Raw genomic sequence first — 12,396 nt, 5'->3', positions numbered from 1 at the left:
GAAAGTGTTCCCCAAAACACTCAGCAGAGGACGGAGGCGGACGGATGAACTCACTTGAACTCTCAGGGGGTGCTGAGAGCCGTGACTGTTCTGGTGAGTTCTCCGGTGAGGCTGCTGGCGCTGGCGTCTTACCTCTAGGGGTCCAGAGTTGGCTGGCGACTGACACCCAGCCTCTGGGGAGGCCCTAGAGGGAGCAACTGTCTCTGACATGGCCAGCTTAACCCTCCTCTTGTGTTAGCTTTCTGTTATCATCTCTTATGTTGAGGGGTCGGTTTTGACCCGTGAATTAAATCAGTTATAAAATACACTAAAAACAATAAGTGATCATCCAATTTGTTTCTCATCTCTTGGTTATCTTGTTAGGCTTCCTTATCCATGAAAATGTTGGTTTTAATACTTTTGGTGTGGGCCTGTGGGTCTTTTTTTTTTGTCACTATACCCCTCGATTTCGATTAAAAAAATTGTAAAATTAACCTAAAGAGAATCATATTAATAAATAAAAGGTTTTTGTGTTACCTGACTATTACTGAGGGGTATAGGACACATCTCTTAAATAAATCTGTTTTATTGATTTTTTTCATTTTAAGATTAATTACTAAAATGACATCTATGGTGTTACGGGTCAATTTCGACCCATAGATATTTACATCAAGAAAAGACAAAAAAAATTGTTGTTTTTTAGCAGTAGACCTTTAATATAAACTGAAAAAAAGAAAAAGTCCACTCCTCCTTTCTTTTGGTTATAGTCGTGGGTAATTGTGGGTTTTTTATCACTTCCCAATGATACAGCTACACATTTGTGAAGTTTCCTTTGTGAAGTTCTTATGACCGAGGTCATATCTGGTAAAAAATAAAATAAAATATTACAGCTGATATTGTGATCCTGCAGTCCAGTGGTCATATCGAGGACCACACACTTTCATTGTTTCTTCTCAGGGGTGCCACTCACAGCTTTGACTGTGAAAATCTGTACATTCCAGCCATAGTTGGTTTTTGCATCACAGGCTTCCCAGATTTTTCTGCCGTATTTCCCTGGCTTACTGGGTATGTATTGCCGGTAGGGGCATTTTCCTCGAAAAGTGGACAAGACGTTCATCCACTGTTACCTCTGGCCCTGGGATGAACATCAGGGGAAGAAGCTGCACCCATCTCTCCCAGACATCCCTGATGGGAGCAAGCTTGTCAGACCTCGGTCTGGTCTCTCTGTTGTCAAATCTGAGGACTCCTGAATCAAAATGATATCAAATGTGTGAAGTGACATCGTTGCCCAGAAAATGATCAGATGTGTCTGTGTCTTCTGGATGATAGTCCACATTGTCTTCCTCCTAGAAACCTGCCCATCTAAATCTCTATGCTGCTCTGTGTCCTCTCCTTCATTTTCACCAAAAATATGATGCAGAACTTCGCTCAATGTGAATCTTCTTCTCATTTTTGTATGCTGCCAATTGTAAATGTGCACTCTGGAAGTCAAATGGCCACTCAAATGAGTGAATTCACCTCACATGTCTTGACATGTCCCGTCTTTATTTTGTTTTGTTTTTGTGCAGGTATACTGCAAAAAACACGCAAATTAAGAATCCCCTAAAGCTCATATGATTAGGAGAGGAGCTTGCTGTCAATGTTTTAGCTGACAGTGCACTTATGATTTCAGTTTTGGCTTTAATTATTGCTTTATACTCATAATATTATACCTGGGTCGAAACTGACCCTAACAACACAAAGGTCATAATTTCAACTAGGGCATTTTATAATTTAGTGAAAATATTTTTTTTTGTTTTATTTTGTAGAAATAGAGGTTCCTGACAAAGTCAAAAAGCCTTGATACAATAAACAAATGTTTGTGATTTGTTTTATGCATTTGAAATTTAAAATGGGTCGGTGCCGACCCTAACACGAGAGGAAGGTTAAGAGAACCAGCAGATATTGTGGTGAAGTGTGTTCCCTGCTTAAAATGAGACAGTGAGGATGGAGGCTGAATGAACGAGTGGGTAGGCTGCTGAACTGGTGGCAACTGAGCTTCAGGTAGCGAAGTTGTAACAGGTGGTGGAGTGGCCGACTGAACTGCGGGCAGCTGGGCTGCTGACTGAACTGCGGGCAGCTGGGCTGCTGACTGAACTGCGGGCAGCTGGGCTGCTGACTGAACTGCGGGCAGCTGGGCTGCTGACTGAACTGCGGGCAGCTGGGCTGCTGACTGAACTGCGGGCAGCTGGGCTGCTGACTGAACTGCGGGCAGCTGGGCTGCTGACTGAACTGCGGGCAGCGGGGCTGCCGACTGAACTGCGGGCAGCGGGGCTGCCGACTGAACTGAGGGCAGCGGGGCTGCCGACTGAACTGGGGGCAGCGGGGCTGCCGACTGAACTGGGGGCAGCGGGGCTGCCGACTGAACTGGGGGCAGCGCGGCTGCCGACTGAACTGGGGGCAGTGTTACAGGCCTGGCATTTGACTGGGATGGAAGTGAGGATGGAACAATGGAGCGGACACGGTCATAAACATGGAACAAGGGTTCAGAACAGGCAGTCTCAGACGCTATGGCCATGGATGAGAAATCAATGTTATCCTCAGTCGACGCACAAAAAATAGCCCCAGAATAAACAGTCACAGAAGCAACAGAGTCAACAAAAATGTCCCTTTCACTCACCACAGCCGGCTGCTCTGACATTCTGAACTCCGGCTGTGGGGTGCCGCGCCGGCGGCGCGAACGTCGCTTCCTCCGTGGAGACGGTTCCGACGGGCCGGGTAACTCCTCATCCGGCGGTACGGATGGCACGTCCTCCGTTGAAGCGAGCGGGCGAGCAGTAGCGGCGGGGGGGTGGAGGTGTAGTTCGTGGAGAATGAAGTTTTGCACGAGCGGGTGCAGTGAGTCCAATAGCCAGGGATAATCTGAAATCAGCTGTTGTAGCCTGACTTCCAGAACGTAGAGAAACGCTTCTCCCTCATGCTCAAGCCACAGGTTGATTAATCTTGACACTGAGTCCGTTATGAGCTGTCGAAGCTCCGTGGGTGGGGTGAATGCCGCTGGATCCATATCTGGCTGGTCCGTACTGTCACGGCGAGTGAGATGAGCCGTATAAAAATAATAAATGAGGATCCAATCGCAGGCAGTAGTGGAGGAGAGAAGGTGGTTTATTTAACACAATGCGCCAGTGGAAAAACGGAAACAGAGATCACACTAAACTATACTGGAGACAACTAAACTACTGAATACAAACCGGAACTCAAACATGAAGCAAGGCGGACGACGGTACAAGATGGTGACGGCAGGGAACACACAGATGAAACATGGTGGAAACACAGGTGGTGGACACAGCTGGGAATAATCAACAAGACGAGACAGAGGGAAAACTGAACACACTCACATGAGACGCAAACCTTCACAATAAAACAGGAAACGAGAACACTACACCGAGACGCAGACCTGAGAGACAGACAGACAGAATGACACATGGAACCTAAACTAAATGTGAGATACAATCGAGAACAAATCCTTAACATGAATAAACAGAAACATAGAATTCTAATAATAATAATCCTCATAGTGCCCAAAACCACGACAATTATTCAAAAATAAACTAACAATCCAAAACTCAAAATACTGGGTCGAAACTGACCCAGAACCGTGACAGTGCGTCCTTGAGCTCTTGTCTCTTATTTGCTCCTCATGGATATAGAAACCCTCCCACCCCCCACAAAAAAAAAAACAGGACCTGAATGTTAGAGGCACTTTCTTCAGATGAGAGTTTAGGTGATACTGCACAGTCTTGGGTGTGCCTCTTAGCTTTAGGGGTGCACTGTGGGGCAAAAGATATCTCGTCATAGCTCCCCATTGCCCCTCCTTATCTCCCCATTAAAGCACGGTGCATTGATTCACCACAATAGGGCTGAATATATTACCAGTCAGGGTGTTCAACTAAGGCCTACCCCAAGCTCCTCTTTGCAATGTATCACACTCTGTGTTCCTCATAATACCAAAAAAAGCACTTTGGAAAGGCATTGCAAAGAGGGGAATCAGTTGCTAGACAACTCCAAAGAGGGTGTTGACCTTGCAGGACTGAAATGTGGTTAAGGTTATAAAGAATACAGGATGTCTCTGCTTTGTGTTTTTGTTGTTGTTTTCTTATGCTGTTTTGTTTTGCCTTTTTTGGCATTTTAATTATTAAAATTAATTATTACAATTAAAAGTGAAACACAAGATTCAACGGTTGTTTTTTTTTATTTTTTTTATTTTTTATTTTTTTTGCCTGTCCCGTTTGGCTCTTTTGCCATCAGAATTATTGTCTAAAGGCGAAGAAAGATGCCCAACGGATTTTCTTTACCAAATTGACCATCCCAGCTTTGCCGTAATGGTCCATTTGATTCACCTTTTATTCTTTATTTTATTTTCACTTGCTGAATACGGGACAGACTTGACTGGGGGAAAGAAAAGGGAGAAAGAAAGAGGGAAAGAAAAACAGTTGAGAAGAGGGACGGGGGAGAAGGGCAAAAAACAAAAACCAACAGAATAAGCAGAAAAAAAAAAAAATACATATATCGATCACCTGGATCACCTGTTGAGAAAGAAAAAAGAAAACAAGCAGAAGAAAACGAGAGTAATACAATAAACAACATCACAATGATATATGGGAATATGACAGTAAATACTAAATATTAAACATTATTGTGCAGCACGTAAGATCGACAGCACAGTGTGCATTGAGGTAGGAGCCAAAAAGGGTGTAGTTTGTGTGTGTGATCACCCGTGTGTACACCTGTGAGCATGGACGCGCTTGTTTTCTTAAAAGGTTCCCTCATGTAATGATCTGCTAGAGGGTGTGGGGGGCCACTGCCCCGTCCTCCAGGGCATGAAGCAGGTATGGAGGAGATCAAAACTCCAGACATCCAGAGGCCCTCAGAACACAAGAGACCAAGGAAGACCAACAGAGGGGCAGCCGTGCCACTGTCCCAGAAAGAGCTGAGGAGAGTCCCAGATGAGGGGTCACCCAGCAGCCACGGAGCAGAAGCCAGGGGGGGTTGCAGTGACGTGCCCGTGAGCTCCGCCGGCAGCCAGCTGTGCCTGAGTGACCGAGCCCCAGGCCGAGAGGCCGGGGGCACCCCACCTCCGAAGTGGCCCAAGCGAGCCCCAGGCTCCAGGCCCCGATAAGCAGCCGCCAAGGAGTGAGCCGGTGTGTACCCGGACGCCCACCCCCGGACACAAAGAACCACCAACGTCTGAGGGAGTCCGCCCCCGGCAGGGGAAGTGGTGGGGGGAGATAGGCCTCCAAACCTTGGAGGGCCTGAGCTGTCCTCAGAGAGGTGGCGTCTGATACCCAACCTGACATATGGACACAGACATACAGGCACACACAGATACAAACATCCATTCCCACCCTCATGCTCTCATATGCACTTACTCCACACTCAACCAACGTGGAGACAGACATAAAGAGACGCTGTACACACAATCACACTCCCCAAGCGTACTCTATGAACCGGGTCTAGGTACCCTTGCCCCTGGAGGGGGGAACTGCACCCAGACCCAGGTTGTGTTACCCTTTTCCCTGCGGTGGGGAGAAGCAGACCGCCCCGACTCCGCAGCAGCAGGGAGGCCCCACATTCCGGACCCCAGTCGGACGGCCAACTCCTCCTCCTAGCCCCCCTGCTCCAGCAGACCGCAGAGAACGAGGGTGAGAGAAGACTCCTAACCTCCCTCTACCCGCTCATTGTAGTGTTGATGTATGTGTGTTCTAAGGTGCATTTAAAACCCAGGAGGGCATGGAGCTACCTGCCAGAGAGCAGCAGGTAAGCGCATAGTCCCTCCTGCTAGCCCTCAATGTCTACGTGTATTTAAAATTGAGAGGTGGGCAACGACGCCAGGGGTGAGGTGTACACCCTGATGGTAATTGGGATTCCGTGTAGCGTGCCCACCCCCAAGATCCTATATGTATGCGTAATGAGAGTGTGAGTAATGTGAATGTCTAAGTTGTGGGATAAAATTGAGGCAGAGGCAGCCAGAAGGGGACAGAGGGGGGGGTTACCTCCTCTGCACCCTGGTGACACACCCCTACTCCAAGGCCCTGCATGTGTGGGTGGTTGTGGTGGAGCGGGAAGAGGGAGGCAGCTGGAGATGGGGAGGGAAGGAAGGGAGGGGCAAGTGACCCCTCCCTGGGGCCAGCTCCCCCGCTGACCCCAGTAGGCACCCCCATACTCCGCGACCCACCAGGGAAGGGGGGCCCAGGCCCATCCGAACCGGGGCCCAGTGCAGCGGCGCCGCCCGGCCCCACTGAGCCCGGGGCAGTCCACCCAACCCCACCACAGAGAAAACTGCACCCACCCCATCATCCACTCATCTTCCAGACTACATAAGACAATAGACGCCCAGGCTGAGATCTTCCTCCACCTCTCCTGTATCTCCCCCTCTTGCAGAGAGAGTTCCTGAGAGAGGAAAGCTCCTGCAAGATGTGACAACCCCCCCCCCCCCACCAGTTGAAGAGCCCCCCAGGTGGCTCGGCGCACCGGCGGCACCCTGCGCCAGTGGTGGGCCCCCATATACCCACCGGCCCACAACCTCGGCAACACACCAACCAGGACCCAGGCCCCCGAGGCCCGGCCAGGGCCCCAGGCCAGAGCCGGAGCGCCCCCAGAACCTCACGCCCGTCCCGGACCCACCCAGGGGCAGCCAGGCTACCAGGTCAGTAACCCCCGTCCGTCAGCACAGACCCTCCCCTAGCCCCGCTGCACGTAGCCACGAGGAAACCGTCACCTAAGAGCCAACAGAGCCCCTAATTGGCCATGACCGCTACCCCGGGTTGAGCCCCCCAAGGAAGATGCTCCCGGGGAACCCCCCGACGCCCTAAGCCTGACCCTACCCCCACACCAATCACAACAGTGAAGGCGAGACCAAAATATGACCCCCCACCCCCACTAGGTGATGGAGCTGATCAGAGGAGCCCAGAGCGATTGATCTGATGTGGTGGCAGAGGCTGTATCAAGACTAATGTAATCTAATAGATAATTTCTATATTGGTTAGAATTAAGATTGTTTTTATTTTTCCAGTTCATGAGGACTGTTTTCTTGGCTATGCATAAGGCAGTGAAAACCATATGGGCTATATTCTTTTCTGAAGTGACATTATCTAAGCTGCCCAACAAACACACTAAGGGGGAAGTTGGAATGTTACATTTCAGACACTTTGATAAGTCTTCACATATCTCGCGCCAAAACTTCTGAACTGGCGGACAGAACCAAAGAGCATGGATATAATTGTCCGGTGAATTGGTTTGGCAGTGTGAGCAGTTGTTGGTAGATGCAAAGCCCATCTTGAACATCCGATGACCTGTATAGTGCACTCTATGTAGTATTTTGTATTGAATTAATTGAAGACTGGGATTTCTGATTAGATGAAAGGTTTTTAAGCAAATCTGAGACCAGAAGTTTTGGTCTAAGTTAACTGATAAATCCGCTTCCCATTTTGCAATAGGAAGTGATATTGATTCATCTGTTTTAGAAAGCATTCTGTATATTTTGGATAGTAATTTGGGGGTTTTAAGAGTAAAAAATTGAACCACACTTGGTGGTGTTTGTAGTTCAACTTGACCCGGTTTAAATTTCTTTTTTATTATGGATTTAATTTGTTGATATTCTAAAAATCTTTTCTTGTTGATCCCATATTGTGTAACTAGTCTGTCAAATGAAATAAATTCTGTTCCTTCTAGTATATGTTCTACATATTTGATTCCTTTACCATTCCAATCTGAAAAGTTTATCATATTATTGTTTTGTAATATGTCAGGGTTGTTCCAGATAGGTGTACGTTTGCATGGGATTAATGAAGACTCTGTCAACTTCAGAAACTCCCACCATGCTGTCAGAGAAGAGCTGATGTTGATGCTTTTGAAGCATTCATGTCGTTGGATGTTTGAGCTGATAAATGGTAGATCTGAAATCTCTAGATTATTGCAAAGTGCTTGTTCTACATCTAGCCAAGGTTCATCTAAAAGGGTATGTTTTAGCCATCCTGAGATAAACTGAAGCCTGTTGGCTAAGAAGTAGTGCTGAAAGTTAGGTAGTTCTAATCCTCCTTTATCCTTGGTCTTTTGTAGTGTTTTTAAGCTTATACGTGGGGGCTTATTTTTCCAAAGGAATTAGGACATATATGAATCTAGAGATCTGAACCAATCTTGCGGCGGTTTAGTTGGGATCATTGAGAATAAATAATTTATTTTTGGTAATACCATCATTTTTATAGCAGCAACCCTTCCCATGAGTGATATGGGTAGACATTTCCATCTAGCCAGATCACCTTCTACTTTCTTTAAAAGTGGGGTATGGTTTAATTTAGTTAGATCTGCAAGCTTGGGAGAAATATTAATACCTAAATATTTTATATTTCCCGATTGCAGTGGAGTAGAAGAGGAATTATGGAAGCAGCAATTAATAGGAAGGACTGTAGATTTTGACCAGTTAATTGAGTAATCTGATATTCTTGCAAAAGAGTTTATCAATTCAATCACCCCAGAGATATTGGTTTGTGAATTTTGGAGAAAGAGTAACACATCATCAGCATAAAGGCTGATTTTATGTTCCACGTTCTTGCATTTTATGCCCTTAATTGCTGAATTCTGTCTAATTGCTGCTGCTAGTGGTTCGATAAAAATTGCAAACAGTGAAGGGGAGAGTGGGCATCCCTGCCTGGTGCCCCTCAGGAGACATAAGCTGGAGGATGTCTGGTCATTTGTTCTGACACAAGCTGTTGGGGAATTATATAATATTTTTAACCAGTTGATGAAAGAAGATCCAAAACCAAATTTGTGTAAAGTTGCAAATAGAAATTTCCAGTTAACTCTGTCAAACGCTTTTTCTGCATCTAAGGAAAATATTGTAGTTTCAAGGTTTTTACTGTATGAGTAGTCTATCAAATTAAGTAATCTACGTGTATTTGTTGATGAGTGCCTACCTTTTATGAAACCAGTTTGGTCAGGATGAATTAAGAGGGGGGTTATTTTCTCTAGTCTCTTCGAGAGAGCTTTGCAGATTATTTTGAGGTCTACATTAATAAGGGATATTGGACGATAGCTTGAGGGATATACAGGGTCTTTGCCTGGTTTTAGCAGGAGATTAATGTTTGCAGAATTCATATTTGATGGAAGTCTGCCTTTTTCTTTGATTTCTAACAACGTTCTGTAAAAAACTGGTGCTAGAATCGTCCAGAATTCTTTGTAGAATTCTGCAGGAAAGCCGTCTGGACCTGGAGCCTTATTATTGGACATACTTATCAGGGCTTCCTGGAGTTCACCTGATGTCAGTGGCGAATCCAGTGCCATTGCTTGAGAGTCTAATAATTTTGGGAGAGTTATGTTGTCTAAAAATTGATCAATTTCCTTTTTAGATGGGTTTATTTGTGGTGAATACAACGTTTTATAGAAATCCCTGAAAATGTTGTTTATTTGTTTCGGTTCATATATTGTGTTCCCAGATGAATCTTGAACAGCACATATAGTTGTTTTTTCTTTATTTATTTTTAGCTGGTTTGCTAGAAATTGACCGGATTTATTACTATGTTCATAATTTTGTAAGCGTAGTCTTTGTACTAAGAATTTTGTTTTTCTATCAATTATCTCATTTAATTCTAGTTTTGTTTTGCGTATTTTGTTCAATGTTTCCTGATCTTGGTGGGACGCGTAGGCTTCTTCTAGTGATTTGATGTTTTTTTCTAATTCCTGAATATTTTTGTTTTCTTTTTTCTTTTTATGTGATGAGAAAGAAATTATTTTACCTCTCATCACAGCTTTCCCTGCTTCCCATAAAACAGAAGCTGATGTTCCGGGAGTGTCATTAAAGTCTAAATATGAAGTCCACTCTTTTTTAAAATATTTAATAAAGTCTTCATCTTTAAGCAGTGATGTATTAAATCTCCAGTTTTTACTTGGCATAGTATTATTCTTGTGCATTAGTGTTAAAGATACAGGAGCATGATCGCTGACAGCTATAGGGTGAATCTCAGTGTCTGAAACGTCACTCAGCAGTGAGCTTCTGACCAAAAAATAATCTAGACGAGAGTAGGAGTGATAAACATGTGAAAAAAAAGTATATTCCTTACTGGTGGGGTGAAGGGAGCGCCATGCATCGCAAAGACCAAAGTCGCTCATATACTGTTTGATTATATTTGTGGACTGCCAATTACGCTGAGTTCCTGCTGTATTGAGCCTATCCATTTCTTCATTCAGTCCAAGGTTGAGGTCGCCTCCAAGCACAAGTGTGCCATCTAAGTGTTCAGAGAGTGCACTGAAAAAACCGTGAAAGAATGAGGGATCATCAACATTTGGACCATATACACTTACAATACATAGCTTTTTATCAAGTATAGATAGTTTAATGATTAAGAATCTGCCCTCTGGATCTATAACTGTATCGAGTACTGTGAAATTAATTTTTTTATGGATTAAAATTGCTACTCCCCTTTGTCTAGAATTATAACAAGCTGAGAACACATTAGGAAACTCAGGTGTTTTAAGTTCATTCGAACCTCTAAGAGGTCTGTGGGTCTCTTGTAAAAGGACAACATCTGCCTGTAGTTTTTTGAGTTGGTTAAATATTTTTAACCTCTTTTCTCTGGAGCCAGCTCCATTTACATTCCATGTAACGAATCTTAGTGCACCCATAGATGTCTGTACATAACTAGGGGTGTACTCTGTGTGTGTCGCTTAGACAGGTGGAGATAATACATCATTTGTTCATAAATAAGGAGAGGGAGAGAGAGAAAAAATGTGTGGCGAGATGCTCCCTGAGTCTGACTATGTGTTTGCATATTTACTAATATGAGTATGCTTGTCAACGGTTGTTTTGTTGCTGTGTCTCACTCTCCTGCCCTGACAAACCAAAACACACCCAAGAGGAAATTCTAATGTGTTATAGAAAGTGATCAGTGGGAGACTTTGCTATGGAGCTGCAGTTCTAATGAAGGACAAGTGCATTGTACATGGTTCCATGCAGGCACTCATAGCAAGAAAGAGGCTAAACAATTCTGCTAACTTTTGCCATTTACCAGAAGAGTGCTGAGGTTGTTGAGGGTAAGGTTACTGTTTCCTGTTTACCTGCAGTAACGTAAGCTAGTTCACCACATTGACATCTCTGTCTGTCACCTAAACCAAGTAAGTGTTACAAAAGCTTCTTTCTGTACTGAACAGTACAGTTTGTGTCTTATTATTTTTATAATTCATGTAACTGGAGAGTCCTCTTCTCAGACAAAGTTTAATATTGGAGTTCTACAGGGTTCAGTACCAGGACCAGTTCTGTTTACATTATACATGCTTCCTTAGGCAGTATCATCAGAAGGCATAGCATACATTTTCATTGCATTGCCAACTTTATCTATCAATTAAGCCAGATTACCACCCAAGCAAGCACCGAGTGCGCTACGACAGAGAAACTCGCGGATTCTTCCACTGACCGCTGCGGCACACCTGCACCAGGGTAAACCTCCGCCCCTCCCACTCCTGCTTTACAGGTGAAAATAGAGCAACAGGACCGCTAGTCTTTGATTTTATTTATTTTCTGCTGTGGTCTACTTGCATCTATTCGAAAGTGTGAGTGTAAACACACACAAAAAATATTTTATTTTATCTGCTGGAATGTGCAGAAAATAGGTTTAAATGTTAAACAAATTTCTTCCAGTCAGAGAATGTTGCATATAATTAAATTTTTGCTTGATGCATAAAGTTAAAAGATTAAAACTAATAAAACAAGTTTTAAAAACAGACTTTTCCATTTGATTACACTTTGTATGATGGATTATGTAGAAAAAGTAGAATTGGGCTGAAAGATGTATTGCTTTATTACCTATTCAGGTTGTAAATCATGTTTTTAAAAAGTAACTAAGTAATCAGTAAAGTAACAGGATTACTTTGGGGGGAAGTAATCAGTAATTAGTTACTGATTACTTTTTCAAGTAACTTGACCAACACTGATTGAATGTGTAATTGCACTTGTATCCTGCATCCTGTCACCAACTGACAGAAAATTCTCCATAATCGAAAAGTACAGATTGGCTTGTGTCTGGTGTGAGAAGCAGTGGAGAACCTGTGTATGGGGACTCAGATTTACAGAGATAAAGTTCAAGTAGGCAAACACATGGGAAAGGGAGGGCCAAGGTTCTCGACCACCATTTTGGTCCATCAGCAGACAGGGCCCAAGCACATTCATCCTCAGTGACAAGAAACACTGGAAGATAGAAAGACTTTCTCCCTGTTCACAGTGGTCTAAAAGGTCACCGCAGAATGACTTTTAAGAGTAAGCAGGCAAGGTTCGCCTAACAGGTAACAGAAAGAGAGACACCTTCCTGTTTGGTGTAAACATTGTGTAATAAAGTATCCCTCACATGGAGGATTAAAAAAATGTAAATGGTGTAGGTGGATCTCTTCACT

At 44.2% G+C, this 12,396-nt stretch overlaps 1 long non-coding RNA gene across 1 annotated transcript in view; it reads right to left on the bottom strand.

Annotated features, from left to right (window-relative positions):
* LOC146504088 (uncharacterized) overlaps positions 1-12,396 on the bottom strand; it is a 70,664-nt gene that overhangs the window by 28,853 nt on the left and 29,415 nt on the right. The window lies entirely within an intron of this gene.

This window comes from Neolamprologus multifasciatus, chromosome 14 (assembly GCF_963576455.1).
Source record: "Neolamprologus multifasciatus chromosome 14, fNeoMul1.2, whole genome shotgun sequence".
Lineage (NCBI taxonomy): Eukaryota > Metazoa > Chordata > Actinopteri > Cichliformes > Cichlidae > Neolamprologus > Neolamprologus multifasciatus.
This window is presented reverse-complemented; position numbering and strand designations above follow the sequence as displayed.